Source organism: Rhipicephalus microplus, chromosome 4 (assembly GCF_043290135.1).
Source record: "Rhipicephalus microplus isolate Deutch F79 chromosome 4, USDA_Rmic, whole genome shotgun sequence".
Lineage (NCBI taxonomy): Eukaryota > Metazoa > Arthropoda > Arachnida > Ixodida > Ixodidae > Rhipicephalus > Rhipicephalus microplus.
Window position 1 is genome coordinate 116,808,337 of NC_134703.1, and position 13,939 is coordinate 116,822,275.

General features: G+C 48.7%; 1 long non-coding RNA gene across 1 annotated transcript; it reads right to left on the reverse strand.

The window, feature by feature from the left end:
* Positions 1 to 499: 499 nt before the first annotated feature.
* Positions 500 to 13,318, reverse strand: LOC142813989 (uncharacterized). The gene is made up of 2 exons (XR_012894762.1): positions 12,848 to 13,318; positions 500 to 693 (listed from the first exon to the last, which is right to left on the reverse strand). It is a non-coding gene; the product is annotated as an uncharacterized LOC142813989 (long non-coding RNA).
* Between the last annotated feature and the right edge of the window lie 621 nt (positions 13,319 to 13,939).

The window sequence follows — 13,939 nt, forward strand, 5'->3', positions numbered from 1 at the left end:
AAGAAAGGAAAAGACAAAAGAATGCCTTGTATTGATGCTTTCTGATTACCGTTACAGAGACATCTCCAGAAAGAAGTCAACGGTGCAAAGTTGCATCAGCTGGAAATTTTATTGGGACCTTCACGATTTCTCAGCGCATTGCCTGTGAACGACAAAAGTTTCACCGAAGAAAGTAGCTGCACAACTGGAGAGACTCTGAAAGAAGTGAATGGAATATGCAGGTTGTATGCATTGTGGCAGTTTACTTTAAAGTTGCAGTAAGTAGCTGAATGGAAGGACTCTTGTGATAATTAACTTCTCTGCACTTCCATACAGCAAGAACTTGGGAATGTGAAAGTTTCAAGCAGAAGATAGTTCTGAGTACACAACCACACAGTATATATGTACACAGTGCTAAATTTTATTCTTAATTATAATGTATATAAAACAACCTACTTGTTTTCTAAAATGACATTTCACGTGTTTAACATAATGAATGGCCGCAAACGTACTGCAGGCATCAAGTTAGAGAATTTTTTTATTTTTTCAGATTGTGCACATCATGATGTAGGGCACATCAGAGGAATTTTCAAGTGGCAAGCCCGCTTTGCCGAGCCCAGCCCAGTCACCACCCAAGCCCAGCCGTGCCCCCCGGCCCTGCGACTGCTGATGTCGCTGACGGCATTTCCGCTACACCAAATGTTGCCATGACATCTGCAGAAAACAAGACAATGGCATCACTTACTCCACAGCCTACGAAGCGCATCGCAAGAGAGAGTAGGCGAAGCCAGAAGGACACCTTGCTGGCGCAGCGTGTTGAATAAAAAAAGCTGATGAAACAGTTACTAGAAACTTAAAAAAAAAGAGGAGGAAGCTCGCGGACGTTTCACAAAATGTCAAGAGCGGGCAGGCGAAAAGGAAGAGCATCGGATTGGTATTCTTGAGAAGATGGCAAATCTATAAAATTGGTGTTTCTTTCTAAAAAACAGGGCGTGCAACACAGACAGAAGGTAGAAATCATGAACTCAAAAACGCCGATTAGAAACTGAAGATGCGCGCAAACGGCAAACAAAAAAAATCACGCAAACTCCTCTGCTCATGCCCACCTACTGCGTGGACTTGTCTAGAAAAGTATTTGTGCCTTTCTTTATTGCCGTTGGAGTGAAAGAAAGTTGCGCGTCGGCGTATGGGGTGTCTTGACTTCCACCTCGTGTCCGTGTTGCACGCCCTGTTTTAAATGCGAAGCATTTCTTAGCGAACTTCGGTGACTTTGAGCGTATCTATCTATCTATCTATCTATGTGACGCTCTGATGAATGGGCGACGTGGCCTGGCTCGTATGCCATGTTTTTTCCGTTCTCTCTTCTTCCTCCTCAGCCTCTACCTTCAGTCACTACCTACTTACGTTACACGATTCCCCCTCCCCCCGAAAGAATGCGCGTGTTGTATCATACAATGCATAATGAATGAGCAGTACTAGAACGCAAAAAAATTGCCCGCAGCTTCCCTCGGGGGAACACTGAGGAGGATGCGGAGCATATAATTGGTTAACGGGGTGTTAAAGTGCGACTAAGTTGTTATCGAACCAAAGACGATCACACACCTTGCAGGTGTGGCCGAAGCTTCGGTCGAGGAAGTCGCGCTTGAAGCGAGCGTTGGGCGTGGCATACTGCTTGGCGCACCACGCCGCTACCTCGGCGCGCTTGCGCTCGCGGGCAGCATCGGGATCGGCCTCTCGTCGCCGACACTTGCACTCGGCTTCCCGTTTTCGAAAGTCCGGGTCCTCTTTTCGACGCTTACGTTTCAAAGCGGCCGAATCCGGTGCTGCTGCTCGACGCTGACGTCTCTCAGCGGCTTCACGTTCTCTAAGTTGAGCATCTTCCGCTCGACGCCGACGTTTACGTTCGGCGTCGCGAGCTCTTCTCCGCGCTGCCTTGTCTTCGGACGACGACTTGGTTGCGGTTCCGCCAACACTTTGGCCGGCGCTGGTCGAAGGGACGTCGATCATTGCGACCTCGGACGTCGACGCGCCGTACAAACCAACCGACGAGCGGCAACTGAGCGAGCGAGCACCGACCTTGAGTATATATACAGCGCGACGGCGCATGCACTGTCAGCTGTCGAATGTTCGAGAAGGGGGAGAAGCGCAACGGCGCATGCGCGCGCGTCAGCTGCCGATGTTCTCGAAGCGCGACGGCGCATGCGCGCGCGTCAGCTGCCGATGTTCTCGAAGCGTGACGGCGCATGCGCGCTACATTATACAGCTAGCGAATGTTCGTGAAGAGGAGAAGCGCACGCGGTGTGTAGAGGAGGAAGGGTGCACAGATGGTGGAGGAGTGAAGCGCGCGCGGTGTGTAGAGGAGGAAGGGATGCAGAGATGGTGGAAGAAGGAGGACGAAGCTTGCGGACGGCGCCGCACTACAAGCCTCGAGCATTAGATGCTCCGCATCTAAAAAAACCATCGAAATGGTCCGTAGTTGCACATCACATTGAAGTTCCCTAAGATCGCACATAGTCTTCGCAAGAGAGGGCAGCAATCCGGGGTTATCAAGTGCAGCTCCGGTGGGCGAGGCTGGCTGTTATGCTCTGGACAACATAAATATGCTTTGAGCGTGGCAAGAGATGGAGATACAGCCGGTAGTCTGGCGAAGAACAGGACAGGACAAACAACTTTATTTGGTCCTGAGAGGCAAAGCAGCGGGCCAACTATGTAGGTCCCCACCCAGCCGTTGGCTAGTCCCATGTCGGAACAGAGAGGCCATGCCTCTCCGCTCGTTCACGGGCCCTCTGGACAGCCTGAAGCTGGACGTCTTGTCTGGGGTCTGTGATTGCTGTCGTCCAGTCTTCTTCTGTTTTAAAATCCTGTAACGCAGGGCACTGCCAGAGCATGTGACTCAAAGAGCAAAATTCACCACAATCTGGGCAAAGTGGATCAATATCCGGATGAAGCATGCTCAGAAAGCCCCTAGAGGGGTAAGACCCCGTCTGGAGCATGCGGAGCGTGCTTGCTTGTGATCTGTGGAGCTTATGATGGGGAAAGGGAAAAGTCTGTCGCTCTCCTCTGTAATGAGATGTTATCTCGTGAAAAGTAACGAGAGGATCACTGTGGACGAGCTCTCCCGAACCCACCCGAGAGACCACCCCGTCGCGGCTTGTGAAACCTCGCGCACAGTCGTGGGCTATCTCGTTTGGGTTCAGGTGACCCGGCAGTACGTCTGGTCCCATGTGAGCGGGAAACCAGACTATGTGATGAATAACATCTGAGGGGGGTTTGCTGTGGAGAATTCTGGCTGCCTCTGTGGCTATCAATCCCGATGCGAACGCCCTAACGGCCGCTCGGGAATCGGTGTACACCGTGGTGCGTTTCGTGTCCAGTAATGCCAGCGCTACAGCAGCCTGTTCTGCTACATCGACCAAGGAGGTCTTCACTGAAGCTGCCGAGACAAGTTCTCCCCTGTCATTGACTACTGCCACGGAAAACCCGCTGCCGCCGGCGTGGCGCGCCGCGTCCACAAATGTCTCTGTTCCGGAGAGGTTCTTTATGAAAGCCCTAGCCCTCGCCAACCTACGACCTTTATTGTGTTGGGGATGGATGTTTCGTGGAAGAGGGTCAACAATAAAGGAATTCCTTGTTTGATAATCAAGCTGCGTAGTTTCTCCCTGATTGAAGATAGGACGGAGGCCTGCCGCATCGAGCAGTTTTCTTCCTGTTTTGAAACTCGATAACCGAATTATTTGTGCTGACCTTTGCGCTTCAATAAATTCCGAAGTGGTGTTGTGCACTCCCAACTTCATGAGTTTTTCTGTGCTAGTCGTGATTGGGACGCCGAGCACCTTTTTGACACTTTTGCGCATGAGCGTGTCCAATTTATCCCTTTCCGTTTTGGTCCAATTGAGAGCCGCCACTATGTATATGATATGGCTCATGAGGAAAGCGTGGTGGGCCCTAAGGAGGATATCCTCGCCTATGCCGCCCTTCTTGTTGGACACCCGCATAATTAATCTCAGAACGTTCTCTGTTTTTGTGGTGAGATGGGCTATAGTCTTTGCGTTGCATCCCTTAGAGTCTAATAAAAGCCCCAGAATTTTTATAGAATTGACTCTAGGAATTGTGCGACCATCCTTGGTGCAAACGCTAATGGGCACCTGATCGAGAGGGGTGAGTCCCCTAACACCTCGTCTAGCCTGTCTGTACAGCAGGAGTTCCGACTTTTCCGGCGAAAGCGCCAGTCCCGTACCTTCCAGGAAAGACTCTGTAACGTCCAGAGCCTCCTGTAGAGCTTGTTCAACCGCCGCCTCCGATCCTCCGGGACACCAGATTGTAATGTCGTCAGCATATAAAGCGTGTCCGACATTAGGAACTTTAGAAAGGCTTGCCGACAGCTTGCGCATGGCTATGTTGAATAGAAGGGGGGAGATAACTGCCCCTTGGGGAGTACCCCTTCGTCCGAGTTTGAAAGGCTCCGAGACTGATTGTCCCAGTTTGATTGCCGCCGTCCGACTCTCGAGGAAAGATTCAACGAAGGAGAAGAATTTAACTCCCAGGTTCAAAGCCGATATCTCCTTAAGAATATAGTCGTGTTTGACAGTATCGAATGCTTTAGTGAGGTCCAGTGCGAGGACCCCTTTTACATCTTTGCTTGGAAAGTCAATTATTTGTGTTTTGAGGAGGAGCATGACATCTTGCGTGGAAAGTGAGGGCCTGAAACCTACCATATTATATGGAAATAGGTCATTCCTCTCGATGTAGCGCGATATCCTGTTGTGTACTGCATGTTCTGCTACTTTGCTAAGGCAAGAAGTAAGGGAGATCGGGCGGAGGTGATCTAAGCTGGGTGATTTACCTGGCTTGGGGATTAAGATCACTGTGGCCCTCTTCCAAGTTTCTGGTACGACGCCCTCCTCCCATACCCTGTTTATCTCCTTCACTAAGGCCTGAATGGCTTTATCATCCAAATTTCTTAAGAGCCGATTCGTAACTCCATCGGGACCTGGGGCAGACCTTCCGTTTAGGCTATGGAGCACTTCCCTGATCTCAGCTTCCGAGAAGGGAGCGTCCAACTCTGGGGAAGGCACACCCTCATACCGGTGGGGGACAGAAGTTGAGCTCTGGCTAAGCGGGAGGTACTTGTTGGCAAGTATCTGAAATTGGGAAGCTTCTGAGATGCCTGCCATTTTCTCCTTATTAATAAGTCGGTCTATGGCTAGTTTCTGATTGCCTTTGGATTGTCCATCATCTAGGAGGTGTTTGAAGAGGGTCCATTTGCCTTCTTTGCGCATTTTCCCGTCCGCAGCCGAGCAGGCGTCCCTCCATTGTTGTTTATGGAGTTCGGAGCAGTGCTCCTCAATATGCCGATTGAGCTCCGCAACCTTTTTCCGTAGCCTGCGATTTAGCCTTTGTTTTTTCCATCTCGCGATGAGAGAGCGTTTGGCGTCCAGGAGGTGCGCTAACCTTGCATCCATCCCCGGAGCATCAAATTCTGTTACTATTTCTTTGGTGGCCTTCTCGACATCCTTCTGGATTTGTACAAGAAGTTCACTGAAGGTGTCATGTACTGACTCATCTTCACCTCTGATTTGCCTAAAAAGGTCCCAGTCTGTATATTTATAGGTTCTTGGGGGTGGTGCTCTTATTTCCATCCGGAGTTCTATGATGCTGTGGTCGCTTCCCAAGTTCTCCTGTAAGTTGGACCACTCGACCACCGCATTTCTAGTGAAGCTGAGATCAGGCATCGTGTCCCTGGCGACCGAGTTTCCCAGCCTCGTGGGAAAACGCGGGTCGGAGATAAGCGTTAGGTTTAAGTCTATACTGGCTGCAACTAGATTGGCCCCTTTCTTTGTCCTCGTAACATAGCCCCAAGACGGATGGGGAGCGTTGAAATCCCCAGCTACTATTAAAGGGTGCGATCTGGCGGCAGTTGCGACCCTATGAAGGAGTGAGCGGATATTATGTTTATAAGCCGAAGGAGGGCTATACAGGTTAAAAACGAATATGTTGCTTCGGATTTTGCCGTTGGGGATGATTTCAATTAATTGTGCCTCGAGACCGGATCTCTTATCCGAGTCGCAAATTTTGACTTCGTGCTGCTCAAAGGAGGTATCTTTCCTGACCAACGTGGCGATACCTCTGCCATTTGCGCCTTTTTGGCTAATCGAACGGTAGCCCGAGAGGACTACCTTCTCGCTAAGTGTTTCCTGCAAAAGCAGGACGTGCGGCATTGACGCCTGTGCTTTGATGAGCTGCAGTAGAGCAGCTTTACGCCTTAAGAAACTTGCGCAATTCCACTGCCAGATAGTTATGTTTCCGGTTTGGCCCGCCATTTTGAATATTATTGAAGGAACATAGCCTGCGGCGAACTCGTAGCGTCCGAATCCTGCTGCACTATCTTGGCTTTTGCAATCGTACCAGTGTTGGTCGTCTTGAGTTTGCTAGAGTCAATCATTTTCATTTTAGATTCGAGGATTCCTACTCGACGTGTCAGGTGGGAGACGCTCCCGTCCATACGTTCGATTGTGCTAGATTGAATGGCTAAGGCCTCTCTCACCTGCTTGAGCGATTCCTCAATCGCCGTTAAAGACGCGAGTACATTTTTCTCAGGGACCTGAGCGGGGGACTCGTCACTTTGCATTTCCACGCTTTCCGCGATCGCGGGGGGCGAAACGGCCTTGCGCTTATTCGACCCTGCTGCTTGAATCGGTATGGGTGTGGCTACTTCACGGGGTTCACGCGAGTTGCGGAAGAGCTCGAACTCGGCCCTCAGCGTTCGTAGTGCTTCTTTAAGTTCTGCATTTTCTTTTTTAAGCATTAAAATCTCTGATTGTTCTCTTTTTTGCTCTGGTAAAATGCCCTGCGTTACCTTTTGGCCGCTTGGGATGTTCGTCCTGGCCTTGTCCGCCCAAGACATTCGCTTCTGAACGCGGCCCTTGGAACCCGATCGTCCTCTCGAACGGGAGCGACTGCTGCCCTTGTCACGCCCTCTGGAGCGAGAGCGTGATTTGCTGCCGGAGCGTCCTCTGGAGCGGGAGCGTCCTCTAGATGCCGATCTGCTGCGGTGAGCGCTGGAGAATGATTCTTCTTCCGCCAGTCCTTCTTCGCCTCCAGCTGTGTCGGAGCCACGCCGCGCGCGCCTACGGCGGCGCCGCCGCCTTTGGCGCACGATGTAGGGCACCTGGAAGCGTTTGCTGCACTTGCGGTCCGCCGTTGGGTGCGCTCCGCCACAGATGGCACACGTGGGATCACACTGATGATCCGGTGATGGTGACTGCATGCCGCATCCGCGGCATTTCTTCTGTTCATCGCCCTTGGGGCAAACATCGGACCTGTGGCCCAAATCACCACATGCATAGCACACGTCCACTTGCCTGCGATACAAGGAACAAGGGTATCGAACACCATCACACACGACGTGCTGGGGGACCCTTTGTCCGTCAAACAACACGATCACTGTTGGCGTCTTCTTGATTCTTCGAACCCCCAGAGCGTCAGGGTTCCTCCGGTTGACGATCATCTCTGTCAGTTCTGCGTCACTGAGATCCACATTGATTCCACGGATCACTCCTTTACATGTGTTGTCAGACGCAGCCACGTAAGCCGCCAAGCCTATGACAGTTGAGCCCATACTTATCTCTTGGACCCTGGCGTAGGCGCGCGCATTCGCCTCGAACGGCGTGGCAACGACGAAAATGTTCTGGAAGGGGTTCGTGCACAGCGTGTCGTCGAACACCTGCTCTGCTGTTAGGGAAGCCGCCTTTGCGAGCGAGCGCTTGAAGATAAGAAGGTCTGTCTTCTTGACATCCATCCCTCCACGTGGCCGTATAATGGTCTTAAAGTGATCCCTGGGAAGGTTTGGGATCCTGGAAGCTTTCACAACACGCCTCAACACGTTCTGTGAGGCGGCAGTGCGGGAGCCGCCTTTACCGCTTCCTGTCGCTGACGTGGGCGCATTACCAGCGTTACAATCCGCCCGCTCGGCAAGTTTCTTCTTCTTGCTGGCTACTTCAATCCATCCCGCGCACTCCGCTTCTTCCGGATTGATGTCCATGCCTTCTACAACCGACACATTGGGGTTGGAGGCCATTCTTCAGCTCGACGACGCGTTAGGCGTCGTCGCGACGCTGTTGCAGCGCCCGAGAAACGCGTCGACGCGCGAGGCGTCTGCGTGGCTTGGGTAAAAGTCCTGGGGATGTCCAAAAATTTTCACCCACCGGTAAGATGTTGGTATCTGCTGGTTCACTACAACAAACGGCGTCGAATGATGCACAGTTCTTGCTAGTTGAGGCAAAAAATCCGTGCTAGAACACTTGAACAATCGGGAGCCGACGTGTTCGCACATCCGCACTGGACGAGCGCCCCCTGGTGATCCCCGGCGAAGAACGGACGAGGTTAGAATGCTTTGCAGGATTGAATGTTTCGTAGGCGTCGCATTTTTGATCGTGGGTCATACAAACGCCGTGCATGCAGTTTGCGCACCCGTTGATCGTGGCAGATTAGGCGCTGCTTGTGTTCCTGCAGAGCACAAATGGTTGTTTTGTGGCTTTTGGGGAGTTTTGCATGGTGATAACGCAGATGTTCAGACCGAAGGCGCAATCTTGAAAGCTGCTTCAGAAAAGTTCCATGGCTTTTCTTTCTAAGCTGGCTCAGATGCGGAATCAGTCTTTTCTTTTGTGATCGTTGTTCACGACATTCTTTAAGCCGCAAGCATGCTTGCGATGTAGCTTTAGTTCTTCGTTGTCCTTGTTGGTGTGGCCGTTCTAGTTTTTGGGATTCTCCTTGTTGTTTTTGTTGGCGTTGCTGATGTTGCTGTGGAACGCGTTGCGGTAGAAGCCATTCTTGAACATCAGGCCGGTTTTTTTGACAACTTGATCTGGTGTCTAGTCGGCAGCTGGTAGTTTGTGGGCTGTTGTAATTCTGTTCGGGCCGTGAAGATAATGCTTCAGGGTTGATAGATAGCTCTTTAAAAGCTTCTTCTACACTGTTCACTACAAAGAGCTGTTGCGCCTGGCAGTGTGCGGTGTTCAATACGTCTGAGCCTTGTGCTTTGCTTCGACTGTCTAATTTGTGTGCACCGGACGGTAATGAATGAAGCCGTCCTGAAAGAGCATGGCTTGACCGGGCATTTTCGTAAAGCGTCAGGTCATCTACCGTGATCGCGGCGTCTTTATGAGGCAAATGGTGAGCGATAGGAGCACTTGAAAAATCGCGTGATGAAAAACCGCCTGGTGGATCACGTATGCGAGACGAAGAATGACGGCAATCAGGTGGGTGAGCAACGCTTCGTGTCATAAGCTGGAGCGAGGATTTTGCAAATTCCGACTTTCCCGCAGAGGGGAGGCGCGCTTGATGGTTGGGGTTTTCCCAGAATACGCATGGTCTTCTGTAAGTAAACTCATGTGCGACTTTGTCTTGTGGCAGTTGTCGATTCACGTTGAGCTTTCGAATGCTCGATGATTGCTTAGGGAATTGACGATAGTGTCGGGTTTTCTTGAGATGGTTGGCAATAAGTACGTCTTGGTCATAGTCGCTAAAACGAGTGATCATTTCTTCTTTTATCTTTTGCAAAGACTCGTCATTTTCAAAGATGTGGGTGGGGTAAAACTTAAATGCCTCACCGGAAATGTAGTCAGTGAAGTTGATGATCATCTCCCGTTCCAACCAGGATGCAGCGGCGGCATGGACCTCGAATAGGTTGAACCAGTCTTGTACGGGTCCGTCATTCGCTGATCCGGTGTATTTGGGGATGTCGAGGTCAGCCGATGGTTATGTCGTGGTGCTGGTCGTTGTCTTTCTAGGCGATGATTCGGTAGTCAATGTATGGTCAGGGTGCCTTCTGGGGAACTGCGTCGATGATGAGTGACTGATGAAGGGGCAGGCAGGTCTCCATCCTGTCGACTCGTGTGACGCTATGATGAATGGGCGAAGTGGCCTGGCTCATACGCCATGTTTTTTCCGTTCTCACTTCTTCCTCCTCAGCCTCTACCTTCAGTCACTACCTACTTACGTTACATCTATCTATCAATCAATCAATCAATCAATCAATCAATCAATCAATCAATCGATTAATCAATCAATCAATCAATCTATCTATTTATCTATCTATCTATCTATCTATCTATCTATCTATCTATCTATCTATCTATCTATCTATCAAGCCGCCTACGACTTTTAGCTCTCCTGGCCGTTTAGATAGTGGTATCCACGCCAAAATTGGTATAGCATAACATGACTGTATGAAGAACATATCTGACAAGTCATAACATGAAAATCATGGCATATATGTCATGAATGTCATGATCCAAATTTCATGATCCTGCAGCTCTTGCGGTGGTTTCGTTCACAAGGCATGTGGCAAAGCTGGTATGGTATAACATGATTGCATGGCGAACACAAGTGACAGACGCTAACATGAAAATTATAACATGCATGTCACGTAACAACATGACTACATGCCACGCTCGTGATGCGCTCACGGCCGTTTCGCTAGCGTCACATATACCAAATTTATTATTACGGTACGTGAATGGATGACGAAGGTATGTGACTGGTGCAAACGTGATAGTCATCAGATGCGCATCATATAAGAACATTACTACTTGTCATAGTCAAGGCGCCAATACAATCCGACGTGACACGGTGCACGTGCTGCACCAGCGTTAATTTCGTCGCGTCACGCCGGCGTTGCTACGCCAGGCACCGGTCTAGTCATATACTAGTCATTTCTATGAAATGAATATACACTTGGAAAAAGTAATGTTTAAAAGATATGTGAAGAAATTTTAAGCAAAGTAAACACGTTTGCCCATTTATAAACAAGGACTGCCTAAAGTGCGCATTACCCTTGTGTGGCAGCGTGTCTTTCAACCTCCTTTCGTTGCGTTGAAAGGTTCAGCGCTCTCGCTGGATGGGATGCAAACCTCAATCGCAATAGCCGTCATCGTGAACAAGTTGGCACACATCGCGCCCTCGCACGCTCGAGTAAACTCTTTTTCCCTTTCAAGAGCAAAGCGTAGACGTCTTTCTTCGATTCAGTGCTTGGCTCACATGGCTTCAGTATTTGGCTCGCAGGTTGTGACTTAACGCCGTAGCCGACGCCGTGTTGTTTGGGAAGCCAGAACATCAGCCGTGTTTCCACTCTCCGTCATGTTGTCTGCCATGTTAAATCTCAATTAGCCCTTGGCTTTGCAGCTTGACTGGCTTGACATTAGGCCGCGTAGTGGTGAAAAATTGTGAAAATGGCTTCGAATAGATTCTTGCAGCAATTGTTTAGAGATGTAAACGTTATTTTTGAGGGTAGGAACGTGTTAGATGCAAGATATGATAGTTCTTAATTTTCCCCAAAGCCGCGGACTGAGAGGGCTAGGATCATGGTCATCATTTTGAAATGTCATTTCTTTTCGTCGAGTGACAGCGCGCAGGTGAAATGACATTAGGTTCACTTAATGTCATTCCTTGTAAATGACATTAGATTTGCCATGTGACAGGGGTATTAGGGACGGCTGAATGCGTTCCCTTAGTTGAGTACGAAGTACTCGTAACCATTAAACAATTTGTTTAAATAAATCCTTTATGGCGTAAATTTTGCCGACGCGGACTCACCATATGTGAGGCGTAGGGGGAGGCTTTCTGCTCTCCCATAGTAGAGTATCAAGTACTAAAAATTGTTCACAACTTTTGCTGAACACTCAACACGTCAGTCAGTATTCCAATAAAAGTCTCCTGCATTATTCATGTCTTCGCTATAGATCTGCTAGCCTCATTCGGTTGCAGCAGTAGTAAAGTAGCAAGAACACACATCCAAATTTTCTCACCGAGTTCTTCTATGACCTCCAAGATTAACCTGTTGAGGTCTATACGTATCCTAGTATGGCATCACCCACATTAGGATAACCATGTCATGAATCACCTAATTAAGTACGTGCTGCAATTCCCGATGACAGGCCAGCACACACTGTACCATAGCTAATGATTGAGCCATAGACTTCGCTGTTCACGTTTCATTCGGTGCTTATTTAATGCAAAACCTCAGTATCTCCACACCAATCAAATTCGATTACCCCCCGGCTTTTCTGCTTGTGTGTTAAAAAAAGCCGAATGAATTCCCTTAGTTGAGTACGAAGCACTCGATACCGTTAAACACTTTGTCTAAACAGATCGTTCACGGCGTAATTTCTTCCGACGCGGCCTCGTCAAGTGGGAGGCGCACGGGAAGGTTTTATGCTCTCTCATAGTACAGTAACAAGTAATCAAATTGGTCACCATTTTTTTGAACACATAACTTGTCAATCATTATTCCAAAAAAAGCCACCTACATTATTCACATCCTCGCTACAGATCTCCTTGCCTCATGTGTTTTCAGAAGTAGTAAAATATCAGACGCACACACGCAAAATTTTCTCACCAAGTTCTCCTATGACCTCAAAAATTAACCTGCTTAGTTCTATACGTATCCTGATATGACATCGTTTACGTATGGGTAACTATATCATAAGGAACTGCAATTTCCGATGGCAGCTTTTTCTGAAGAACACTCAAAGCTGAAGTGGGTGGATCGACTTGTTTACAATTACGTATAACCCTAGTAAACCAACCAAAACGAAAACCTCCAGAAAAATAATAGTAAGTGGTGATGAACCGTCAACTACGACATGCAAAATAGTTCAAGTTTTTGCGCAGTGAAAGAATTAAACTAAGCACGCAGAATACACTATAAACAGCACTCTTCCTTCGTAACGAAGTGCCTCGGCTCAAAGTGACAAATGAGAATTGCACAAGTAAAAGCCACAGTTTAACATATTTTGCCACCTCGTATCTTCTGAAGCAGAAGTGATGCTACATAGCAACAAAAAGATATTGGCAACACGTCTATACGCACCTTCTCAGTACTTGGCAGTTTGCTTTTTCGGACAGATATTCAGCGGCTTTCTTGCCTGTTGGGAGGGTAAACACCGCAGTCAATATAGGTCGCAGAGTGTAACTGATGCAGCGTCCCATTTCAAACTAGGTGGCGTGCCTTAGAAAGGGCAGACGGTGGTGTTTCCGACAGGCCCAAACTTGCACAAAAACGACGAAGACGCGTGGTGTTTGTTCCAAAACCACGTTGTCTAAAGTTCAGCTCTCTTGGAGGCCTTGAAGTTTGAACGCATCTATCAGCTGGTGAAAAAGTTACTCCTCATTAGCAAATGGTAACAAACACATACTAAAAGGGCCGGCATGCCAAAATAACAGAATGGCCGAGTTAAGTGAGGTAGGCGTGGGCCGTAGAACTGGCAGTGCGCTGTAGTCGCTTTATCAAGATCGTGTTTCCGAGCTCGGCTACATTTGCGCAGAAGATGCATGGTCAAACTATATCCGTCGCGAAACTTGGAATGACAAGTTGTCGAAAACGTATTGCCAGAGGCGGTGGCCGTGCCTCTGGCATCAACGCGCGCCGACGATTGAGGAGAAAACAAATAACCGAAACCTAAATTTCAACAGAACTTTTTTTGAATAATTGTAATTTTATACCTGCAACAGTTAACTAGAAATTTGCAGTTTGTCTGACACGTAAATAAGTTGTCTAATGCCTCACTTCCTGATTGTCAGTCCTAATGAGCAAGGCGTTTCAGGGTGCCTGCTCATGGTCTGCTTTTGTTTAGTCGGAGTTTCATCGGTACAACGAAGCAACTTTCTCTCTCGCATGGTTGTTTCACGCGTGTCTTCTGTAGGTGAATTATTTGATTGTGTGTATTACAGTACTTTGATAAGTGGAAGTCGGCGCGAGAGAATTTAAGTAGGTTTTGTAATGGCGGTAGTTCTGCTCACAAAGATCAGACAGATATGCCCCAGTGCTGCGTTCGTGAGTTCGTACTGTGCCGTAGTAGGATCGACATGTACAGCGTATTTTGATTCCTGTATGTTAAAAAATGAATTCTAGATATCTTGTTCTTAATCAGGTGTGAGATATCAGACTATCAGACTGTAACCT